The sequence below is a fragment of the Moschus berezovskii genome, chromosome 23 (assembly GCF_049115385.1).
Source record: "Moschus berezovskii isolate FMDL1 chromosome 23, NW_MosBer_1.0, whole genome shotgun sequence".
Classification (NCBI taxonomy): domain Eukaryota; kingdom Metazoa; phylum Chordata; class Mammalia; order Artiodactyla; family Moschidae; genus Moschus; species Moschus berezovskii.
Genome location: NC_142482.1, coordinates 12,381,128 through 12,407,121, shown reverse-complemented (window position 1 = coordinate 12,407,121; position 25,994 = coordinate 12,381,128). Strand labels below are relative to the sequence as shown.

Below are 25,994 nucleotides of genomic sequence, written 5' to 3'. Positions count from 1 at the left end.
AGGATTAGGTCTTTCTTTCAGAAGAATGCTCTCCTTATTAATTGTATATCTTCTCTGAAACATTTTCCTCTTTTCTTCTTTGGCTACTCCTACTACTTCTGGCAAGTCTCCTGGCTTTTCTTTTCTAATTGTCTTTTCCTAACAATTTCTTATAATTTTAGTCATGAGTTTTAAAGATATGGTCTCCAAGGTCTTCTAAGCCAAACATTCAGCTGAAATGTTTAGTTTTTTTTTGTTGTATTTCTTTGGAAAATGTTTATTATAACTGTATTGTCTTAAGTGGTTCTTCCGTTTCTTTGTTCAGGTTTATTTCTATCATCTTTTGGAGAAGGAAATGGCAACCCACTCCAGTATTCTTGCCTGGAGAATCCCATGATGGAGGAGCCTGGTAGGCTACAGTCCACGGGGTCTCCAGCAGTTTTATTTCACTGGGCAGGTTTTCCTTCTATCTTGATGTAGTTTGGTACAATTAGTCCTCCAAAAGTGTTAGAAAGTGACATAATCTCCCCAACATGGACCAAAGATGTCTAACTAAGAAGGTCACCAAAAAATGTAGTAAGAACCTAAAATAAATCTCCTTCTCCAGTCTCCCATCACTTTCACAGACTTGAAGGCTCACCCATTCTGGTCCTTCTTGGCCTCAGATTCCAGTGGGTCTGTGGCAGCTTTCTACTTGGATGAAGTATATATCTGTGCAAGCCAGACTCTTTCCCAAATATCTACTCCACCATGACCATTCTCGATTTTTCAACACCAGGTTTGATGTACTTACTCTGTTCATGGGTGATATGGCCAGTCCTGTCAATTCTGTCAGCTGAGTCTCTCAGAGGTCTCAAGGCCTGACATGCACCTGGGCTTCTCAGGATCTTCGCCACTATTTTCCCCAAAACATGCTGCTGCTTTAGAATTGGTAAAGAAAGAGAAGAAACCTGCATTTAGGTCACCATCTTCCCAGAATTAGTAAGTCTTTCACAGTTTAGTTTAATGAGATCGCTTTTTATATAGCATATGGGAAAAAAGCATCTGAAGTAAGTTTATAGGCACCAGAGTTTTAAAATTTGAACTCTGTATACCATGCAGCTCTTCTAAGTACTTTATTTTGTGATAAATGACAAATTATGTATTTAAAATTAAAAGTTTCACAGAGAAAAAGCATAACATTCTGTGAACATCTACCTCTGAAAAGACTAGATATACAGTTGTTTCCCTACTTCTTACATAGTTGATGCCAAGTTAATATGCACAGATACTAATGAAGGTATCACTCTAATGACAGAATTGTTATGATAACCTATTTGGGAATCAGAGCATTCATGTAAGTGATAAATCTATCATGAGTAATTCTTATTTCTCACTAATAGTTAATTTGAGTGTAAAATTCATCTTAAAATATTTTTCACTGGAAAAATTAGAATGCTAGTGCCTTATTTCTGCTTTTTTTTGCATACCTTCCACCTGTAAGTTTTTCTTTAGGGAAGGTACAAAAGATTTAGGATCTCTGAACTGCTAGGTAATCTGGTGGGTGGCTTATAGGCATTACCTTTTCTCACCCTCACAACAAGTCTGACAAAGGTGTGCAGTGCTCATCGCATAGCTGAGGAGACCCAAATTGAGTACCAGCTGTAGCTACACAAGCAGCATGGGCCTCAGCATGGGCCATCTGACATGACAGTCCAGGACTTTCTCATTGTGGATAATAAAAACAAAAACTGTCTAAGATTTGATCCAGTTAGACATCTCCATTTAATCACAAATCTATTGATAAGTGGCATAAACTAGATTTTCATAAAACACAGGAAAATTATCTTTGCATGTTTTCATATATTATTTATCACTGATAATTGGATGTAAATATGAATAATTGCCAGAAGATAATAATTTGCTGTTGTAAAACTGATAATATTACAGGGGAATTTTTTAAAGTCTATTTTCTAATTCTGATGTTTGGCAGAAATTTCTCTTAATAACAATCTCTTTCCCTACTTTGTTTGTAGTTTCTCTTAGTTTTTCACATTAAGCATCATAAACAAGAAAGGAGGGTTAAAAGCTATTATAATTTAATTAATTTTATTATCTGGTATTTGAGAGTATGCCCTGACATGAAGAGTATAAAAATGAAAAATGTTAATTAGCTTAAGGTAAATTAGAGATGTCTGGAATTTTTGTTGTTATTGCTTTTAACACTGATAAAAATAGTGTATATTTAGGTTCCTATGAAAGTGAATGAATAAAATTATGAGATTGTTTAAAATGTGTTTGAAAGAGACTAAAAATATTCAGTAATTTCAGCGTGTCAGCTGTTCATATTATTCATGCAAATAGGAAGCTTTTCTCCAAATGACTCAGTCAAGTAATATGGATTGAAATGTTGAATTATTGATAATGAGTTTTGGTTAGTCAACCACAAGGACTATGGCACTGTACATACATAAAGAAAACAATCACTTTGGTAAATATATGAATAATCTGTTCATTGCTATCAATACTTAATAACTGTTGAAACTGGACCCTTTGCAGTGTGAGATTCTTGAAAACTTGATTAATTTAAATTGTCACCATTTCTTAGATGCCCTTTGCTTCTTCATTTTTGTTTTTTTCCTATTCTGAAGTTTAGAATTTTAGAGCTTAGCTGATATAATACAGAAAATTCACTTACTCTGTTTTAACAAAAATAATGGAATCTTAGAATTTTAAGTGGCTGCTATTTAAACCACATGTCTTATTTAGAAATTTACATTCTCCACCTAGTATTGAGCTTTGCTGAAGTCAAAATAATATTTGAGCACACAAAATCTTGCACTGTTTATTCTGCTTTATTGGTCATATCTATTATCCAGAGCACACTGAGAGCTAGAAAGCCCCATCTGGTTTAATTTTTCTGCATTTCCTTTTTCATCCTAATCTACTTATTTGAGAAATTTTAGAAACTTTAGAAACAGCATCATAGGCAAGGACATATATCAGAATTAAAGTTAAATTCTCAAATTCTCTTGAGAACCGCCTACAGTTAGAGGGTGGGTAAATATTCTCCCTCTGAAACCCATAAATATACAAGCCATAGAGAAGACAAGGTTTCAGTTAAAGTTAGTCCTCATGCAAAGTACAAATACTGTCTTATCCAAGACACACTTTTAAATATGAAACACTTACTGAATAAGAAATGAATAAATGATCCACTGTATAGGAACTGTTATTTACTTAAAGAAGTGTCATGTTAATATATGACAAACACCATCACAATATTGTAAAGCAATTATCATCCAATTAAAATAATTTAATTAAAAATAAAATTTTTAAAATATATATATTAGGACTAACAATTGGCTGGCTAGTTCACAATTTGTGGTAGGAGGAAAGTAAACCTTTCACTAGAACTTAGGTTTCCTTACCAAAGTATGGCAAAACACAGATCGTACCTACAAGAACCAACCTTGAATTCTGTGAACAAACAGTCTTGTTTCTCAAACTTCTTTGTTTAGATACCTTGCTTACCTGGAATAAATCCAGTCCACTCTGTCATGGTAAAATTTTCTCTGTGACATACCTTAATTCCACACGTATATAGACACATTCACATAACTGCAGAGCTAGAAAGAATTTTTAGGTTAATAGCTTTCCAAATGAATTTAAATCTTAATAGTTTGGTAGAAAGTACTTGTGTATATATAAATAAATAAATATATATATATATTTATTTATTTATATATTTATTTCATATATACATACATATATTTGTCTTTTATTTTTTTTGCAATCTCCTAAATAATTTTCACAGCCATGGATTCCCAGGAAGAGTACTGTGAAAACCACGGGTGGAATTCAACTCTCATTTTGCCATGACGGGTACTAAAGGCCAGCCAAATACCTGATCTCCTCAAGGTCAGGTAGCAGAGAGTTGAGTCAGGGGCTATCTAACCAGGGACATCATCATAGTGAAGGCCCAACTGCTATATGCTCTGTCACCCCCTGCTGGAAAGGACTAAACATATTGCTGGTGACAGTGACTGTGTAATCAGCATTGGGCTCCTCCTGTTTTGAGCATTCTAGATGCCCGTTTTTTCCATGTAGACAACTCTGAGCTTATCAGTCAATAAGCACTTGCCAAAAATTTTTTTTGTGATAAAACAGGTGCAGTTTTCCTGCTAATTCTTCAGTTCAGTGGCTTAGTCGTCTCCGACTCTTTGCGACCCCATGAATCGCAGCACACCAGGCCTATATGTCCATCACCAATTTCCGGAGTTTACCCAAACTCATGTCTATCGAGTCGGTGATACCATGCAGCCATCTCGTCCTCTGTCATCCCCTTCTCCTCCTGCCCCCAATCCCTCCCAGCATCAGGGTCTTTTCCAATGAGTTAACTCTTCGCATGAGGTGGCCAAAGTATTGCAGTTTCAGTTTTAGCATCAGTCCTTCCAACGAACACCCAGGACTGATCTCCTTCAGAATGGACTGGTTGGATCTCCTTGCAGTCCAAGGGACTCTCAAGAGTCTTCTCCAACACCACAGTTCAAAAACCATCAATTCTTCGGCGACCAGCTTTCTTCACAGTCCAACTCTCACATCCATACATGACCATGGGAAAAACCAGAGCCTTGACTGGACAGACATTTGTTGACAAAGTAATGTCTCGCTTTTTTAATATGCTACCTAGGTTGGTCATAACTTTCTTCCCAAGGAGTAAGCGTATTTAATTTCATGACTACAATCACCATTTGCAGTGATTTTGGAGCCCCTCAAAAATAAAGTCTGACACTGTTTCCACTGTTTCCCCATCTATTTCACATGAAGTGATGGGACCAGATGCCATGATTTTAGTTTTCTGAATGTCTAGCTTTAAACCAGCTTTTTCACTCTCCTTTTTTACTTTCATCAAGAGGCTTTTTAGTTCCTCTTCACTTTCTGCCGAAAGGGTGGTGTCATCTGCATATCTGAGGTTACTGATATTCCTCCTGGCAATCTTGATTCCAGCTTGTGCTTCCTCCAGCCCAGCGTTTATCATGATGCACACTGCATATAAGTTAAATAAGCAGGGTGACAATATACAGCCCTGACATACTCCTTTTCCTATTTGAAACCAGTCTGTTGTTCCATGTCTACTTCTAACTGTTGCTTCCTGACCTGCATATAGGTTTCTCAAGAGGCAGATCAGGTGGTCTGGTATTCCCATCTCTTTCAGTATTTTCCACAGTTTATCATGATCCACACGGTCAAAGGCTTTGGCATAGTCAGTGAAGCAGAAATGGATGATTTTCTGAACTCTCTTGCTTTTTTGATGATCCAGCAGATGTTGACATTTTGATCTCTGGTTCCTCTGCCTTTTCTAAAACCATCTTGAACATCTGGAACTTCACAGTTCATGTATCGCTGAACCCTGTCTTGGAGAATTTTGAGCATTACTTTACTAGCGTGTGAGATGAGTGCAATTGTGCAGTAGTTTGACCATTCTTTGGCCATTGCCTTTCTTTGGGATTGTAAAGAAAACTGACATTTTCCAGTCCTGTGGCCACTGCTGAGTTTTCGAAATTTGTTGGAATATTGAGAGCAGCACTTTCACAGCATCATCTTTCAGGATTTGAAATAGCTCAACTGAAATTCCATCACCTCCACTAGCTTTGTCCGTAGTGGTGCTTTCTAAGGCCCACTTGACTTCACATTCCAGGATGTCTGGCTCTAGGTGAGTGATCACACCTTCGTGATTATCTTGGTCGTGAAGATCGTTTTTTGTACAGTTATTCTGTGTATTCTTGCCACCTCTTCTTAATATCTTCTGCTTCTTTTGGTACATACCATTTCTATCCTTTGTTGACCTCAACTTTGCATGAAATGTTCCCTAGGTATCTCTAATTTTCTAAAGAAATCTCTAGTCTTTCCCTTTCTGTTGTTTTCCTCTATTTCTTTGCATTAATCGCTGAGGAAGGCTTTCTTATCTCTCCTTGCTATCCTTTGGAACTCTGCATCCAAATGGGAATATCTTTCCTTTACTCCTTTGCTTTTCACTTCTCTTCTTTTCACAGCTATTTGTAAGGCCTACTCAGATAGCCATTTTGCTGTTTTGCATTTCTTTTCCTTGGGGATGGTCTTGAGCCCAGTCTCCTGTACAGTGTTACCAACCTGCATCCATAGTTCATCAGGCCCTCTGTCTATCAGATCTCATCCCTTAAATCTATTTCTCACTTCCACTGTATAATCATTAGGGATTTGATTTAGGTCATACCTGAATGTTCTAGTGGTTTTCCCTACTTTCTTCAATTTAAGTCTGAATTTGGCAGTAAGGAGTTCATGATCTGAGCCACAGTCAGCTCCCGGTCTTGTTTTGCTGACTGTATAGAGCTTCTCCATCTTTGGCTGCAAAGAATATAATCAATCTGATTTTGGTGTTGACCATCTGGTGATGTCCATGTGTAGAGTATTCTCTTGTGTAGTTGGGAGAAGGTGTTTGCTATGACTAGTGTGTTCTCTTTGCAAAACTCTTATTAGACTTTGCCCTGCTTCATTCTGTACTCCAAGGCCAAATTTGCCTGTCACCCCAGGTATTTCTTGACTTCTTACTTTTGCATTCCATTCCCCTATAATGAAAAGAACATCTTTTTTGGGTGTTAGTTCTAAAAGGTCTTGTAGGTCTTCATAGAACCGTTCAAATTCAGCTTCTTCAGTGTTACTGGTTGGGGCATAGGCTTGGATTACTGTGATATTGAATGGTTTGCCTTGGAAACGAACAGAGATCATTCTGTCATTTTTGAGATTGTACACAATACTGTACTTTAAACTCTTTTGGTGACCTTGATGGCCACTCCATTTTTCCAAGGGATTCCTGCCCAGAGTAGTAGATATAATGGTCATCTGAATTAAATTCACCCTTTGTTAGATACTGATTAGGTCAGAAATTGCTTCCCAACTTTATTTCACGTAGGGGCCTCTCCCTTGCTTTAACTTTATTTTTATGGCATAAATGTACCCTTAGTAAGAGCAGTTCACATTTGTTTTAATCCGAGGCTGTGAATGTGTGATGGAACTTTTTCCCCTCTCATCTGTATGCAAATTTGAGGCTTCTCTTGACTTGGTATGATCAGTAGATTTGTCAAGGGATTGATGACTGGGCATTGGCAAGGTGTGTGACAGAACTTTAATGACAGCAGTGGAATCATTAAACAACATGTGTTGGAATTATAGTTTGCCAGGCATTCTAAGGAATGTTCTGTCATCTCTGAGAGCAAGTTTATGTCTCCTTACACTGCAGAGGAGTCTTGCTTTCAATTATGGTTAATAATGCAACACATTTAAATATGTTTAGAAAATGGACTGCAGAAGAAAAGACTGACCAAGTAATCAATACGTAACACTAGATATTCTCTGTAATAAAAATGAAGTGCTGTTTAAAATTATCATTCTAGGGCTTCATGAAATGTCCTTTATGTGAGTAATGAAGTTATGTATATGTGCTAAGTCGTTTTGGTTGTGTCCAACTCTTTGGGACCCTATGGACTGGGGCCTGCCAGGCATCTCTGTCCATTGGACTGGAAGGATTAACAGCCAGGTGAAGGCCAGGGGTTCCCAAGCAGCAGGAGGAAATAAAACGCAAGAGGCAGATGTTATTTTTTCCCCTTTTTTACACAAGACTAAAGGAGGTTCTTTGTAATCCTGTGATGCCATGACGACTCACCTGATTCTGCCTGAACTTAACCGTTTCTCAAACTTTGAGCTAACCAATGTGTTTTTCTCGTTTTTCTTAAGCTATGTTAATGAAACTATGTATTTTCTTTGCAATCTGTCTTTATTCAAATCAGTTCTATCTAAAATTAAACTTTTCTCAAATCTTGTGCTGTTAATGGCTCAGCAAACCAGTAAGTCTCACTCATAGAAGTGTTTTTCTTAAGCTATGTTAATGAAGCTATGTATTTGCTTGGAAATCTGCCTTTCTTCAAGACTCATGTCAGTTGTTTTATGGCAGGAGATTACTCCCCTTGTGCCGTTCTATCTCTAAATGCATGTTGTGGAGGAGGAGCCTGGTGCAATTCTTTCAGTCTTGAGGCATTTCTTTTACCTGATTAGCAGCTTGCTAACAAGTATGTAACACTTTGCTAAAAACTAGTAAGGGGCACTCTTTCTGTCCTCTTCTGATGTCTGTGTCAGAAACTTTCCCTATCCTTTTTACACTTTAATAAAACTCTATTACACAAAAGCTCTGAGTGATCCAGCCTCATCTCTGGCCCCAGATCAAAATCCTCTCCAGAGGCCAAGGATACCAGATTTGCTCACAGCTCATGGCCGTAACCTTTCAGGATTCTCCAGGCAAGAATACTGGAATGGGTTGTCATGCCCTCTTCCAAGGGATCCTCCTCAACCTGGGATTGAATGCATGTCTCTTATGTCTCATGCTTTGGCACGCAGGTTCTTTATCACTAGTGTCACCTGAAAAAACCAACAAAGTTATAGATTTAACAAATTTCACTATGGGGAGGCTATTCTATTTAATTGAGACACCTTTCGAAATGATTCACTTGGGTTAGATCATAAAACCATTTACCAATATGTTAACAAATGTGGGTCAGAGGGAGAGAGAGGTTGTCAGAGACAGAGACTGGAGGCAGACTCTCAAGGCAATCTAAGATCAGGAAACAGTGATGGGGCCTCACAGAAAACCTAAGCCTAGGGGTCCCAGGCACTGAGGGGAATCCATGAAGCATTTTCAATACAAAAACAATCCACCATTCTGTGTGCCCGGTCTCTCCTTAGCTTCCTTCCAGGCCTCCATATCCAGCCATGTTCACCCCTGCTCCCTTATGCTTCTGAGGCTTCCAGACTCTTCCAACTTCATTTTCCTCTCCCTCTACCCTCTGGGTCTCCTTTCAGTGTGGCTCCCATGTGCCCTTGGTCTCCATCCTCATGTGTCTGTGATTACTGATTCAAGGCGTACAGCTTGTAAAATTGACTTTAAAATTAAAGCACTTTCAAATCTAATTATTTTCTTCCTCGAATTTCACTGATATATTGTTACCATAAGGTATAATTTTTCTTCACTTTTCTTCCTTTTTTTCCCTTCATTTCTTTCATAAGTTTCGGTAAAGCCATTTATTTATTTATTGTAAGCATAAGAGAGAGAAAGCCTTTTCATTTTTCTGTAGTGGCTAAGTCATGCCCAACTCTTTGCAGCCGCCTGGACTGTAGTCCTCCAGGTTTCTCTGTTCATGGGATTTCCCAGGCAAAAATACTTGAGAGGGTTGCTATTTCATTCTCTAATAACTCAAACATAACACAGTATTCCGACTATAACTTCATATGTGTTGCTATATTTGTATGACTTTAATGGAACAAGATATTTCTTAAATTTTAAAAGAAAATAGCACAAATTCTAATGTCCTTTAAAATGCATTCCAACTGAAAATGTATAATTTTGATATACTTTAGCTCATAACACTGTGTCATCCATTTAAAAAGTATCAGGAATTATTTGATAAATCACTCAAATATGTCCTTAAAGTGAAAGTGAAGTCGCTCAGTCCTGTACGACTCTTGGCGGCTCCATGGACTGTAAACTACTAGGCTCCTTCGTCCCGGGGATTTTCCAGGCAAGCGTACTGGAGTCGGTTGCCATTTCCTTCTCCAGGGGATCTTCCCAACCCTGGGATTGAACCCGAGCCTCCCGCATTGTAGGCAGACACTCTTACCGTCTGAGCCACCAGGGAAGCCCAAATATGTTCTTAATGTTGCTAAAGTATGTTTTTAGTGTTGCTTAAATTAGCTTGATTTTTATAAATTATAAATATATGAATGAATAAATATCTGTTTATGCTTTTAAGAAATTTCTTTTAAATACAGGATAGGGAGAGACAAGGAAAAAAAAACAACAAAACATAAAATCTCCAAGCTAGGAATGTTCACTTTATTCCAGTGGTTCATGGACTCTTCAGTTCAGTTCAGTTCAGTCGCTCAGTCATGTCTGACTCTTTGCGACCCCATGAATCACAGAACGCAAGGCCTCCCTGTCCATCACCAACTTCCAGAGTTCACTCAAACTCATGTCCATCGAGTCGGTGATGCCATCCATACATCTCATTCTCTGTCGTCCCCGTCGCCTCCCACCCCCAATCCTTCCTAGCATCAGAGTCTTTTCCAGTGAGTCAACCCATTGCATGAGATAGCCAAAGTATTGGAGTTTCCACTTTAGCATCAGTCCTTCCAATGAACACCCAGAACTGATCTCCTTTAGAATGGACTGGTTGGATCTCCTTGCAGTCCAAGGGACTCTCAAGAGTCTTCTCCAACACCACAGTTCAAAAGCATCAATTCTTCAGCGATCAGCTTTCTTCACAGTCCAACTCTCACATCCATACATGACCACTGGGAAAACCATAGTCTTGACTAGACAGACCTTGGTTGGCAAAGTAATGTCTCTGCTTTTTAATATGCCATCTAGGTTGGTCATAACTTTCCTTCCAAGGAGTAAGCGTCTTTTAATTTCATAGCTGCAACCAGCATCTGCAGTGATTTTGAATCCCCCCAAAATAAAGTCTGACACTGTTTCCACTGTTTCCCCATCTATTTCCTGTGAAGTGATGGGACCAGATGCCATGATCTTTGTTTTCTGAATGTTGAGCTTTAAGCCAACCTTTTCACTCTCCTCTTTCACTTTCATCAAGAGGCCTTTGAGTTCCTCTTCACTTTCTGTCATAAGGGTGGTGTCATCTGCATATCTGAGATAATTGATATTTCTCCCGGCAATCTTGATTCCAGCCTGTGATTCTTCCAGCCTAGCATTCCTCATGATGTACTCTGAATATAAGTTAATAAGCAGGGTGACAATATACAACCTTCACGTAATCCTTTTCCTATTTGGAACCAGTCTGTTGTTCCATGTACAGTTCTAACTATTGTTTCCTGACCAGCATACAGGTTTCTCAAGAGGCAGGTCAGGTGGTCTGGTATTCCCATCTCTTTCAGAATTTTCCAAAGTTTATTGTGATCCACACAGTCAAAGGCTTTGACATAGTCAATGAAGCAGAAGTAGATGTCTTCCTGGAACTCTCTTGCTTTATCTATGATCCAGCAAATGTTGGCAATTTGACCTCTGGCTCCTCTGCCTTTTGTAAAACCTGCTTGAACATCTGGAAGTTTACAGTTCACATATTGCTGAAGCCTGGCTTGGAGAATTTTTAGCATGGCTTTACTAGCATGTGAGATGCAGTTCTCACATAATCCACCTTCCAAAAAGATGAAGTCTGGGTTAAAATGGTTATGGGGTACTCTTGCAGCTAGTAACAGTCTTTGGGACTCTGTAGGAGAATGTGAGGGTGGGACGATTTGGGAGAATGGCTTTGGAACATGTATGTTGTCATATGTGAAATGAATCACCGGTAGATGCATATTACAGGATGCGGATGCTCAGGACTGATGTGCGGGGATGACCCAGAGGGAGGATAAAGGGAGGAGGGAGGTGGGAGGAGGGTTCAGGAAGGGGAACTCATGTACACCTGGGACGGATTCATGTCAATATATGGCAAAACCAACCAATATAATATTGTAAAATAATTAGCCTCCAATTAAAAGAAAAAAGAGGAAGAAAAAAAAGAAATGGAAATCTCCTAAGGACAGGAAAAAAAAAAAAAGACTTTGGGACAAAAAGATAAATACGTGACATTAATTCAGTGGGGGAATTCCTTCACAATGTACATATATATAAAATACTCACATTGTATACTGCATATATCATAGAATTTTGTTTGTCAAATATACCTCAGTAAAGCTGGGGAAAAGCTTAGCTATTTATAGAACATAAAAATAGTGATTGGTCTGTCATCTGTCACATCCTATGAAATCACAAACACTTTGGTTCCTTAAGATAACTAGTCACTCTTATTTCTTCTGCCAGATAGATCATTGTTCACTTCGAGATCTCTTTAGAATCAGATGAAATCTCCAGAAACTCTATCCAGAAAGAGGCATAGGCACATTAATATTTTCACAAAAGTCCAGGGGATCCATATTATAGATCTGTTAGTGGATTGGGGGAGGGTTGAAGAAGACCCTCCCTTGTGGACCTTGGTTCTTGGTAAAGACATAAAGAAGAATCTGAGGTCATACCCATGCAAAACAAGTTTTACTGAAGAAAGAATGCCTCAAGCGAGAGGTGGGACAAGAGAGGTTCTGGCGCTGGAATGATAAGGTACAGTATTTTTCAAAATAAGACTTTTACATATTCATTTAGGCAGGTATAGACTGACAGTTTTCATTGACAGTTGCAAGTTGCATAACAGCAGGCTCTATTGTGCATGTTTTCCACATAATTTAGTCTGTTATAATCAGGTATATGTATGCATATAATCTTTATAAACCCTTAGTAGTCTCCTGGCCGCCTAAGGTCACTTAAGAACACAGCTGTGCATCAAGGGTGCATTTACCAGGGAACTGACAAAGTCCCTGTGGTTAGTTTGTATCCACTATGTGCCTCAGCCACATGCACCTGGAATTGGAAAAGTCTCTGCGGTTATTTTCTGGCATATTTGTAAGTTCTATTGGGCCACACTGGGGCATGTCTGCAGTGGGGGTTAGAGAAGAACATCTTTCTTTGGCTAGGCCACTCCTTGTTGTTTATGCCTAACATTCTACCTAACAGATCCAAGTTTATGGGCCTTACACTAGAAGCATGGAATGCTTATTATGGAAGAAGGAACTATTAAAATGCATGACTAAACGCCTACTAAAATGCTAAATTTGTTCTATAATAGAAAATGAAATGATTTATACCAAAAGCACGGGTCTTCTTTCATCAACTTCCAAAAGATAATTATAGTAGAAAATTTGGTTTTCTTACAGATATCGTCTTAAATGAATGAATATATTTTATCTTACAATGAGGCAATTTAACCAACAAACTGTAATTCATCACCTTTTAGCATAATTCTCACTTCCAAATTTCATTGTAAGCAGGTACAAATGCTCTATCAACGTATTGCATTTAAAATGCATTTTATCCAGAGATTTATTTCCCTCACTATCACTTGCAAACCTTTGGTTGAGCAGGAGTAACATTCTATATATGCTGCATAAATGTCAAATTTTAAACTCTATTGCCAACTGACTCTAAACTTATTATCTTAATAATAAAATAAGGAAGTATGGCCCATTATAAAAAATATACACAAGAGTAAAGAAATTTAACTGTAGGTTGTCTGTTGCACTTTAGGTTAATTTATTGCAGTCACTCAAATCTCCACTTCATTGGACAATGTCTCTGAAAAATATCAGAAGCCTCATTGCTCTCTATTCTGCCTCAGTGTTCTCTAAAATAGAAAATGCCTTGACAGTCTCTAAAATAGGAAATCTTCCAGAACATCCACAATATAAACTGTACCTATTATGTATTTCTGAATTCTTTGGGAAAAATAAAAACAGTTATAAAATATTATAATGAAAGAAATGTTTCCAGGTATTGTTGACTGGAATGATTTTAAGATGTTATTATGTTATTACGTTTTCTACAACTCACATTCACCCAATCTGGGAAAAAAAAAAAAATCCCCCTTTGCATTGTGGTCTCCATACACATGCATCCAGGATAGGGTTACAGGGGCAAAGGTGACTTCAGAAAATAATGTTGACCTGAACACTAGATATCTCTCCAAATCCCACTTGACTTCTATTGTGCTTTTGTGCCAAGTTGCTTCGGTTGTGTCCAACTCTTTGTGACCTTATGGACTATAGCCCACGAGGCTTCTCTGTACATAGGATTCTCCAATCAAGAGTACTGGAGTGGGTTGTCATGACCTCCTGCAGGGGCTCATCTAGACCCAGAGATTGAACTTGGGTCTGTTACATGACTTTTATTATCTGTGTGTAAATACTCAGAAATAGGAAAAGAACAGGAGGCCTAATTTTCTTTCTTTTTTTTTTAATTGGAGGCTAATTATTTTACAATATTATATTGGTTGGTTATCTCTAATGTTTCCCATTCTATTGTTTTCCTTTATTTCTTTGCATTGACCTCTGCATTTGGAACTTTGCATTTAGATGGGTGTATCTTTTCTTTTCTCCTTTGCCTAATTCTTCTCTTCTTTCCTCAGCTATGTGTAAGGCCTCCTCAGACAATCATTTTGCCGTTTTGCATTTCTCTTTCTTGGGGATAGTCTTGGTCACTGGCTCCAGAACAATGTCATGAACCTCCATCCATAGTTCTTTAGGCACTCTGTCTATCAGATCTAATCCCTTGTGGCTCAGCTGGTAAAGAATCTGCCTGTAATGTGGGTGACATGGGTTCTTTCCCTGGGTTGGGAAGACACCCTGGAGAAGGGAAAGGCTACCCACTCCAGTATTCTGGCCTGGAGAATTCCATGGACTGTACAGTCCATGGGTTCGCAAAGAGTCAGACACGATTGAGCGACTTACACCTTCACTTCAAACTATGGTCATGAAAGTAATGGTGACCTCCTTCAAAAGGACCTGTGCATGCACTGTTGTTTTCAGTGCCCCTGACCCTGCAGCAGGCCACTGTTGTTCCACGCCTCCGCTGGAGACTCCTGTACACTCACAGTCAAGTCTAGGTCAGTCCCCTCTGAGGTCACTCCTTTCTCCTGGGTCCTGGTGGACACAAAGTTTTGTTTGTACCCTCCAAGAGTCTGTTTCCCCAGGCCTGGGTAAGTTCTGTTTTCAAATCCCACTGGCCTTCAAAGTCTAATTTCCCAGGTGTTCTCAGTCCTTTTGCCAGATCCTCAGTTTGGGAAATCTGTTGTGGGTCCTAAAACTTTCTTAACAGTGTGAGAATTTATTTGGTATAATTTTTGTGCAGTTTGTGGGTCATCTGCTTGGCAGCTCTATGGTGGGGTTAATGGTGACCTCCCCCAAGAGGGCTTATGACACACACTGCACCCTACAGCAGGCCACTGCTGGCCCATGCCTCTTCAGGAGACACTCAGACAATCAAAGGCAGGTTTGGCTCAGTTTTTTTTGGAGTCTCTGGGTCCTTATGTGCACAAGATTTTGTTTGAATGCTCTGAGCACCTCTGGAAGGTAAGGGTTTGATTCTAAATATGATTTCACTCCCTCTTACCATCTTCTGGGGCTTCTCCTTTGCCCTTGGATGTGGGGTAACTTTTTTGGTCAGATCCAACTGTCTCCTCTTGATGGTTCTTCAACAATGAGTTACAACTTTGGAGTTGTCTCTGGAGAAGATAAGTGCACGTCCTACTCTGCCATCTTGCTCTTACTTTTGAAATGCATCTATGACCCATCTTTCCATAAATTGTCCTCCTTCTCATTGTAGAGTCCACCTCAAACACCTGTCCTGTATCAGCTTTACATTTGGTGTAATGCACTTGATTTAACTCAGCTGCACCCACTGCTACATTTTTGCTATTATTGTTCTGTCACTAAACCATGTCCAACTGTCTGTGTCCTATGGAAAATTAGAGATACCAAGGGAACATTTCATGCAAAGATGGGCACAATGAAGGATAGAAACAGTATGGTCCTAACAGAAATAGAAGATATTAAGAAGAGGTGGCTAGAATACACAGAAGAACTGTACAAAAAATGATCTTCATAATACAGAAAACCACGATGGTGTGATCACTCACCTAGAGTCAAACATCCTGGAATGTGAAGTCAAGTGGGTCTTAGGAAGTATCACTATGAAGAAAGCTAGTAGAAGTAATGGAATTCCAGGTGAGCCATTTCAAATCCTAAAAGATGATGCTGTGAAAGTGATGCACTCAATATTCCAAAAAATTTGGAAAACTAAGCAGTGGCCACAGAAATGGAAAAAGTCAGTTTTCACTCCAGTTCCAAAGAAGGCAATGCCAAAGAATGTTCAAATTACCACACACTTGCACTCATCTCACAGGCTAGCAAAAAATGCTCCAAATTCTCCAAGTCAGGCTTCAACAGTATGTGAACAGAGAAATCCAGATGTTCAAGCTGGATTTAGAAAAGGCAGAAGAACCAGAAATCAAATTGTCAACCTCCGTTGAATCATAGAAAAAACAAACAAGAGAGTTCCAGTAAAATATCTCCCTATGCTTTATTGACTTTGACTGTGGAAAATTCTTCAAGAGATGGTAATACCAGACCACCTTACCTGCCTCCTGAGAAATCTGTATGCAGGTCAAAAAGCAACAGTTAGAACTGGACGTGGAACAACGGACTGAACTTATATGTAAAGTACATCATGCAAAATGCCAGGCTGGATGAAGCACAAGCTGGAATCAAGATTTCTGGGAGAAATATCAATAACCTCAGATATGCAGATGACACCACCCTTATGGCAGAAAGCAAAGAAGAACTAAAGAACCTCTTGATGAAAGTGAAAAAGGAGAGTGAAAATGTTGCTTGAAACTCAACATTCAAAATACAAAGATCATGGCATCTGTCACTTCCTGGCAAATTGTTGAGGAAGCAAACAGTGAGAGACTTTATTTTTTGGGGCTCCAAAATCCCTGCAGAAGGTGACTGCAGCCATGAAATTAAAAGTTGCATGCTCCTTGGAAGAAAAGCTATAACCAAATTAGACAGCATATTAAAAAGCAGAGACGTTACTTTGCTGACAAAGATTCATCTATTCAAATTTATGGCTTTTCCAGTAATCATGTATGGATGTGAAAGTTGGACAATAAAGAAAGCCAAGTGCTGCTGCTGCTGCTGCTGCTAAGTCACTTCAGTCGTGTCCGACTCTGTGTGACCCCATGGACTGCAGCCCACCAGTGCTGCAGAATTGATGTTTTTGAACTGTGGTGTTGGAGAAGACTCTTGAGAGTCACTTGGACTTCAAGGAGACCCAACCAGTCCATCCTAAAGGAGATCAGTACTTGGTGTCCATTGGAAGGACTGATACTGAAGCTGAAACTCCAATACTTTGGCCACCTGATTGGAAGAACTGACTCATTGGAAAAGACCCTGATAGTGGGAAAGACTGAAGGAAGGAGGAGAAGGGAACAACAGAAGATGAGATAGTTTGATGGCATCACCAACTCGATGAACGTGAGTTTGAGCAAGCTCCAGAAGTTGGTGATGGACAGGAAAATATGGGTTCTGCAGTCCATGGGGTCACAAAGAGTCAGACACGACTGACTGAACTGAAATGAAGGATGCCCAAACAACCCCTGTTTTCCTCTTGGCCTGGCACTTGACCATGGTGAACCTCATGTTGTCACAGAAGTGTAGAGTATAATGCTCTGAGGTCCTATCACTTGATTTCAGCATTTTCCCTACTTTTTTTACCATCTCTACTCTAGGTATGTTCGTGCTAAGTTGCTTCAGTCACGTCCAGCTCTTTACAACCCTATGGATTATAGCGAGCCAAATATCAAATTCGCCTTAGCCAAGCAGCAAGACTATGCATGCATGCTTCATCAAGAGCTATAATTAATATATTATCTAAAACATTTACATAATGCAATATAGAATTATTTATATAATGCAATATAAAGTTAAACATTAAAATATCCAGATGTTTAATCTTATCTGATTGAAGATTTTTTTTTTTTTTATCCTGTTGACAGTCTATATTTTTGCCTAAACACATGCAGAAACCTGCTCAACTGGTTTTCTTCTGAAGCCTTTTTCTGACACTCCTCTTTGGCTCATTCATCTGTCAGAATCACAGGAAAGTTAGAACAATGACTACTCATTTTTTTTTTTTTTTTAAGATCACTCAATGTCAGTAAACCACATTAGCTAATTTTCTTAGAAGTTACTTTAAAAAAAAAATCAAAATCCAGTCACAACAAGTAGTTTTAGGTTGTCAATTTCAAGGAAGAAAAACCAAATATTATTCTAACTTTAACCATTCCACACGTGTGGTTACTGAGAAGAAATCTTTCACTTGGATTTATCAGGGCTCCTGTATAGGCTTTCACATAAAAATATGGAGGATGAGAGGGGATCTCTAAGATTCTGCAAGCTGTGTACACCAAGCAGAGTGCATTAAGGAACTCTTCATTTAGAAGAGGTTGGAATATTATTTTGCAAGATATTCTGTAATACATTCATCCAACACAGTGGTCTATGGGGAAAAAGTTAGAAGGGCTCTTTGATCAATTAAGTTTAGAAAATTCTGTCTTCGGTATTTCTTAAAGAGTCACAGCCAAACTGCCATTTTAAAGGCTCCAAGATGTCCTGAAGCTATGCTAACATTTTAACCCAGGATTTACAAAATTTATTTGGTCAAATATCCCTTTGTTTAGGAAATTATCTCCCTTATTCTCCTCACAGTTTAGAAAGTCTTTTATCTGTATCTTCCTTTATAGAAAGTGAATTCTTAAAACAGTAGTATTTATCTCACCCTGAAGTTTTTGTACCCTGGCGTGTTCTCTTAGATTCATAACATATTACATAAACCTAAGTGCCATGATTTATCACCACCTTAGCCCATCTAATCTCATGCTTGGACTATTGTCTTAGGTAAACTAGATTAACATGGGTAAGGACTGTTCTGGTAGCTCAGCTGGTAAAGAATTCCCCTCCAATGCAGGAGACATCAGTTCCATTCCTTGGTTGGGAAGATCTGCTTGAGAAGGGATAAACTACCCACTCGGGTGTTCTTGGGCTTCCCTGCTGGCTCAGCTGGTAAAGAATCCACCTGCAATGGGGGAGACCTGGATTTGATCCCTGGGTTGGGAAGATCCCCTGGAGAAGGGAAAGGCTGCCCACTCCAGTATTCTGACCTGGAGAATGCCATGGACTGTATCGACCATGGGGTCAGAAAGAGTCGGGCAGGACTGGGCGGCTTTCACTTTCACTTTTGAAACTAGATTGACATGGAAAATTCTCCGCTTGTGAATGAATGTGACTGCAGCAGTGTCCTGTTCAACTGTGTTTACTGCCAAATTTTATTTCACTACTAACTAGCAACAAACTCAAGTGGTGTTCAATAATTAGCAAGTCTGCTGCTATTTTTGTGAGAAATGAAAACAGATTATACACCGAGGAAACCAGAATTGAAAGAGACACATGTACTCCAATGTTCATTGCAGCACTGTTTATAATAGCCAGGACATGGAAGCAACCTAGATGTCCATCTGCAGACGAATGGATAAGAAAGCTTTGGTACATATACACAATGGAGTATTAATCAGCCATTAAAAAGAATACATTTGAATCAGTTCTAATGAGGTGGATGAAACTAGAGCCTATTATACAGAGTGAAGTAAGCCAGAAAGAAAAACACCAATACAGCATACTAACGAATATATATGGAATTTAGAAATATGCAAATGGTAACCCTGTATACGAGACAGCAAAAGAGACACAGATGTATAGAACAGTCTTTGGGACTCTGTGGGAGAGGGTGAGGGTTGGATGATTTTGGAGAATGGCATTGAAACACGTATGTTGTCATATGTGAAACGAATCACTAGTTCAGGGTCGATGCATGTTATAGGATACTCGGGGATGGCATGCGGGAATGACCCAGAGGGAGGATAAAGGGAGGAGGGAGGTGGGAGGGGGGTTCAGGAGGGGGAACTTATGTAAACCCAGGGCGAATTCATGTCAATGTATGGCAAAACCAACCAATATGATATTGTAAAATAATTTGCCTCCAATAAAAAATAACTTAAAAAAAAATATGTTTGCCATTGAGAATATTTTCTCTTGAATCTTATGTTTCCCCAAAATAAGACTTAATCACACATTTACCATCACATTTAAAATGCAAATCAGTTTTCCTTTTGATAATCTAAAAATCTGGGCTTCTAGAGTTAATATTTTGTTAATAGATAGCAGGTGGAATATCAGTTGTACATGTGATTTTCATAAAATTGGCATATTATTTTATTGTCACAACTGAAGAGTTACCTGGCCTAAATAATTGGCATTACTTTTTGTCATAAAACAAGGAAGATCAATAATGTTAAGCCTATACCCTCCAAATGTATTTATCCTAAATAATTATTTTCTGATGATAAAAATAGCCCCCAGCATTTTAAACACGTTTATTGTTGGGAAATGTAACAGACCTTCCACAATTGTAATTGAAAAGTAAATTTCACAGAAAAAAAAAAAAAGTAGGTAAGTAGAAAACTTTGTAAAAGCTTGACACATCCAACAAAAAAATCTGACGTTCTAGGGTCTGCAGCCCCTGGACCGCAAAACACTGAAATGTAGCCCAGAACTACGGGTGCACATGCTATGTCATCTGTGCTATTAACAGCAACGTCCTGAGAAGCCCACAGTTACGGCCTCATTACAAGCTGACTGAGACTTGAGAGCACATTTCTTTCTACCAAGACAGGCATCCTTGGAGACCCCTTATTTCTTTTTTTGTTGTTTAGTATCCCTACCAATTCTATAAATCAGCAATAACCCAAACTAACCCTGTGCAGTTAGTACAAAACCCAACTTTTTTGAAAGGTAAATTTGCAAAACATATAGCTACACCTTTGATTGGCAACACAATAGCCATGCCCTTCAGACTCTGCCAGATCCTGCCCAAATCCTATCAAAGATTGAAGATTGTCAGACATAATGTTTATTGAAGATTGTCTATAAGATATACTCACCGTGAGATCATAAATAAATTATGAATTACTATTACTGGAGCATTTCCCATGGATTAGAATCCCTAGTAGTTTCTCTGCAAAGAACATACACACGCACACACACATATATATGTATATAAATATACACATATATTTGTGTATGATCACATTGTCTGACAGAGTAATATGTTATAATAAGGCCCTATAAAATGTGAAATTGCAGCTATTATATTTATTCTATGGCCCCCACATAGTTTATTTTCAACATATCAGCCAGAGTGATCCATTTTAAACTCTCAGCAGATAATATGAATCCTGTGCCCAAGGCCCTACAATGACTTTGCTTCAAGCTAAGCCAAAGTTAAGAATTTATAATGGCTTTCAGAATCTTCTTTGACTTCATGTTCTGTGACCTTCACTCTTTACCATACTCCCCCTTTAGCCTTTGTGCTGTTCTTCTTTTTGAAACCCCACTGCTGTTATTTCAGCATAGATTTCCTCATCTTTCGCAAATCTTTGTTCAGATGTCATTTTTCCCAATGGATTTTCCCCAAATGCTTCTTGAAACTCCAACTTGCTTCCTCTTCTGGGTCTTCTACCTTATCTTTTTGTAAAGTACTCATCACCTTCTAATTTACTGTATGACTTGTTTAATTATTAGGTCTATTGTTTATTATCTGTTTTTCTTTACTAGAATGTAAGATCTAGTGATGTCTGTCTAGTTTATTTACTGACCATCACTAAAGCTAAGAAAAATGCCTGACTCAAGAGATGGACTCAGCAAACAATTGTCAAAGAACCAATGAATGAAAGTTTGTTGTAAGACTGTTGATGTAGCATTATTAATGTTGTGGAGTGGAGACTACACTCCATAAGTGGAGACTAATCAATGTTTAGTTGCTAAGTCATGTCTAATTCTTTTGTTACCCCATGGACTATAGCTCACCAGTCTTCTCTATCCATGGGATTTCCCAGGCAAGAATAGTGGATTGGGTTGCCATTTCCTTCTCCAGGGAACTTCCCAACTCAGGGATTGAACCCACATCTCCTGCTTTGTCAGGCAGTTTCTTTACCACTGAACAACCAGGGAAATCCAGCATTATTAATAATGCTACATAATTAATGATGTCCACCTGCTTGAAAACCATAAGGAAAATTTCCCTCAGGTTTCTCTTTATCACTGATGGTGACTACTTACAAGTTACAAACTGACTTGAGTCCCAACTTAGGGATAATGGAAGACTAAATAGTAGAAAACTTTTCAAATCCTTGTCATTTCAAATTCTTCACTGATATACATGATGCTTTCTGGAGTCCCCATATAGCTGTGTCACAAACAGCCCTGGGAGACACAATGGAGATTCTGCTGATCCCATATAACCCAAGCTGGAATCTCTCAATATTTTTCTTCTACCCTTTACCTCATTGAGATCAAGTTTTTTGACTCATATTTTGCTCTCAAATGTATATTACTCCTATCAAAGATAAACTTCTGTAGAAGGAAAAGATGGTCATTTTCATAAATATATTTAAATGTTTATAATATCTGTAGCTGAATTATGCTTTTGTGATTTTTATGGAGACACATTGCTTCTTGATGAAATGTTACAGACCTGACCTTTTATATTTACTTGGTAAAACCCATCAGTGCAAACTCATTGCATTTTTGTTGGTCTGACCTTCAATGTGTATATTGATTCTGAGTTATACCATTTTATTTGATCACAACAATGCTGTGCAAAACCTCAAACCACACGTAATTGTGATTATTAACAATCAGTTTTTTAATCATAAAATTCCCTACTTAAATGCAGTTTTCCTCTGTGTTGCTTCACAAATATAAATTTAAAAAGCACCTTAATGTGCGTATTTGTCATTTTCCCAAAAACCAGTAGTAGAACATCAATGCTTATGATCTTTTTTATATCCTTTAGACAATTATGCTTTAACAACGTGTAACTGAACCACTAAGAGGCCCTGGAGTAGGAAATTCAACCCACTTCATTAACCTTGCCTGGAAAAGCCCATGGACAGAGGAGTCTGGCGGACCCTAGTCTATGGGGTTGCAAAAATCGGACATAACTGAGACATCAAGTGCGCTTGCGCACACACACCCACACCCACACAGTAGTTAACCACAATCAATTTTCAAAGATTCTGCTTTTCTTTTAAGGGTATTCATTTAGGACATAATAATTATCATGGTGCTGCAGGTGATTTCTTTCAGGAAACACTGGCTTATAAAGATCTTAACTTTTTTAGCAAGCATTTATTTGTTTCTTTTTAAAAGCATGCATTCAGTGGAGGTCTGTCCACATTATTTTGACTGTGAATTTTGCTTATAAGAAGCAGTCAGCCCACTTCCAAAATTATAAAGATCATCTCTAAGAATATTATCAAATATTTATGTCCAATGTATATATTAACATATTATTCCTCTAAATTAGCATTTTCAGAATGAAATAATAATTAGCAAATTAACAGGATCATTTACTGTTAACAATATTATTGTGAATATTTGCATCATTTTCCCCAAACTTTGTGTGGATTTCAATTTAAAATATATGAAAGTGCTGATTGAGCCTAGATACTATCTTTGTGATTAAAAAAACAAAACAGCATATGTTTTTATTATTTTGGAAATGCAATAATTCAATACAAAGAACTGAATTAAATTAGTCTTGCAAATAAACTAAAACTCTAACTTTAGGTTACAGGTTTTTTTGTCTCATCCCAATATAGAATTTAGTTGGTGTCTTCTGATTATTCTGGGATATTGCAAAAGTTTTTGGATAAAGCTGTCAAAAATCCTTTCTGGAATAGTCATTTCTTATCAGCTGTTCCATATCAACAGAAGGATACAGGTATAAAGAAACCAGGGGCAGAGGGAATGGAAAATACCCAGTCCACCAATGGTCTAGAAAGATACCAGACTAAGTGAGAGAGAGCAGGAGCTATAAACTCACTCAAGAGAATAGATTACAGAGTCCAGGAGATCACCTCAGGCAAAAAAATATGTTAAAAGAGTGTGTAAAGGAGGCTGCTTCTGAACCCTGGGATCATTGCAGAGAGCCATGAAACTATCCAGGGATCTGCAGAGTACAGAAAAACACTTGATAACCGGTCACAAATTTAAGTTTTCATTCTGTTCCCTACATTTCATCAACCAGTCTTGGTAGTGACATAGTGTTTCCTGAGACAAGGAATTCTTTTGTTTGTTTATTTGTTTTTAAATGAAATGAGAACTAAGTCTTGAGTTAATTGAAAAGGTAAAATCTATACTGAGCTGGAATATGTAAGAACAGAAGTAGGGTGTTGAAAACTTCATAACAGAGACATATACATTTAACTTAGTTTTTCATTATTATTATAGAGTTGTACCTTACCTTTTTATTAGAATTTTTCTACTTTTAGAGCTGCCACTGAATGAACACTTGATTTCTATGGTGAATCTTATATCATATTGTGTTAGACATAAACCATAACTATCTTCACATTTTTACTTGCAGCGTCTGCCTATAATGCTGGAGACCCGGTCTTGATCCCTGGGTGGGGAAGATCCCCTGGAGAAGGAAATGGCAATCCACTCCAGGACTCTTGCCTGGAAAATCACATGGACGGAGAAGCCTGGTAGGCTACAATCCATGGGGTCACAGAGTCAGACACGACTGAGCGACTTCACTTCACTTCACTTTCTATTATATTTTATTCTTAACCAGTCACATAATTAAGAATAGTAGAAGTATCAAGAAAATAAGTTATATAATCTCATTAAATTCTTACTAGTTTTCCCATTGACTTTTCCAATTAAACCTCGGAAATTGTTTCTATCAATATTTAAATTTCATGTGAGCCAAATGATAAGAAGTAAAGAGATTTCAACAGATGGTTGCCTTACATTACAATTCAGAATTAGTCTACAGGAATCTGTAGCTTGGCAGCATGTGGTGTATCATTTTATTGTCTGTTAATCCAAAAGAAATAGGCTGAGATGTGTGTATTTTTCCATTGCATTTATTATATGACTTTATTAACAGTTACCAGATTTGATTCACTTATGTCTTATAAAACTAAAATTCAAGAAGTTTCACAAATCAGTATTTATTTGAATTAACTGAAATTCCATGACATTGAAGATTCACTGTTTAAAGAAGCTACTGATAGAACCAGATACCAAAATGACAACACTGATTGGATAATAGGAAGAGAGTTCTGGGAAAACATCTTCTGCTTTATTGACTAGGCCAAAGCCATTGACTGTGTGGAACTCAACAAACTGTGGAAAATTCTTAAAACAGATGGATATACCATACCACTTTACCTGCCTCCTGAGAAATCTGTATGCAGATAAAAAGCAACAGCTGGAACAGGACATGGAAGAACAGACTGGTTCCAAATTGGGAAAGGAGTACATCAAGGCTGTATATTGTCATGCTACTTATTTAACTTATGTTCAGAATACATCACACGAAATCCTAGGCTGGATGAAGCACAAGCTGGAATCAAGATTGCAAGGAGAAATGTCGATACCCTCAGATATATGGAAGAAAGAGAAGAACTTCACTTCTTCATCAAAAAGCCTCTTGATGAAAGTGAAAAGGGAGAGTGAAAAAGCTGGCTTAAAACTCAAGATTCAAAAATCTAAAATGATAACATCCAGTCCCATCACTTCCTGGCCAATAGATGGGGAAACAATGGAAACAGTGACACACTTTATTTTCATGGGCTCCAAAATCACTGCAGATGGTGACTGCTACCATGAAATTAAAAGACACTTGCTCATTGGAGGAAAAGCAATGACCAACCTCGATGGCATATTAAAAAGCAGAGATGAGAGAGACAGGAAGATGGCGGAGGACTAGGACGTGGCGACCACTTTCTCCCCCACAAATTCAGCAAAAGAAAATTTGAACGCTGAGTAAATCCCACCAAAAATCTTCTGAATGCCGGCAGAGGACATCAGGCACCCAGAAAAGCAGCCCATTGTCTTCGAAAGGAGGCAGAAAATAGTATAAAAGATAAAAAGAGAGGCAAAAGAGGGAGGGACGGAGATCCCTACCAGAAGGGAGGCTTAAAAAAAAAAAAAAAAAAGAGAAGTTTCCAAACACCTGGAAACACTCACTGGCAAGTCTGTGGCGAGACTTGGAACCTCAGAGAGCAACATAACCAGGATGAAAAAGAAATACATAATTAAAACCCACAGACTAAGTGCCCAGAGGTAACTCTCAGCAGAGAAGTGGCGCAGCCACCCGCACCCCCCACTAGCAAGCGGAGGCTGGGCAGGGAGGCATGGGCGGCATCGCTTAGAGTGAGGACCGGGCCTGAATGCCCTGAGGGCAAAATGAGGGTGCTACCTTAAGACAGTTAAGCAGACTGTGGCATAGCTACCCCGTGGAAAGGCGAAAAGCCCCAACCTAAGACACTGCCAGCCCCACTCACAGAACAAAGGACTGAGCAGAGCTAGCTGGCTGCCGTCGGCCCATCCACCATTCCCCACCGAGACAGGCAGGGGAGGGCAGCCAGAGCCAG

At 38.5% G+C, this 25,994-nt stretch overlaps 1 protein-coding gene across 3 annotated transcripts in view; it reads left to right on the top strand.

Moving 5' to 3' along the window:
• KHDRBS2 (KH RNA binding domain containing, signal transduction associated 2) overlaps positions 1-25,994 on the top strand; it is a 795,143-nt gene that overhangs the window by 397,241 nt on the left and 371,908 nt on the right. The gene's annotated exons all lie outside the window — the stretch shown is intronic.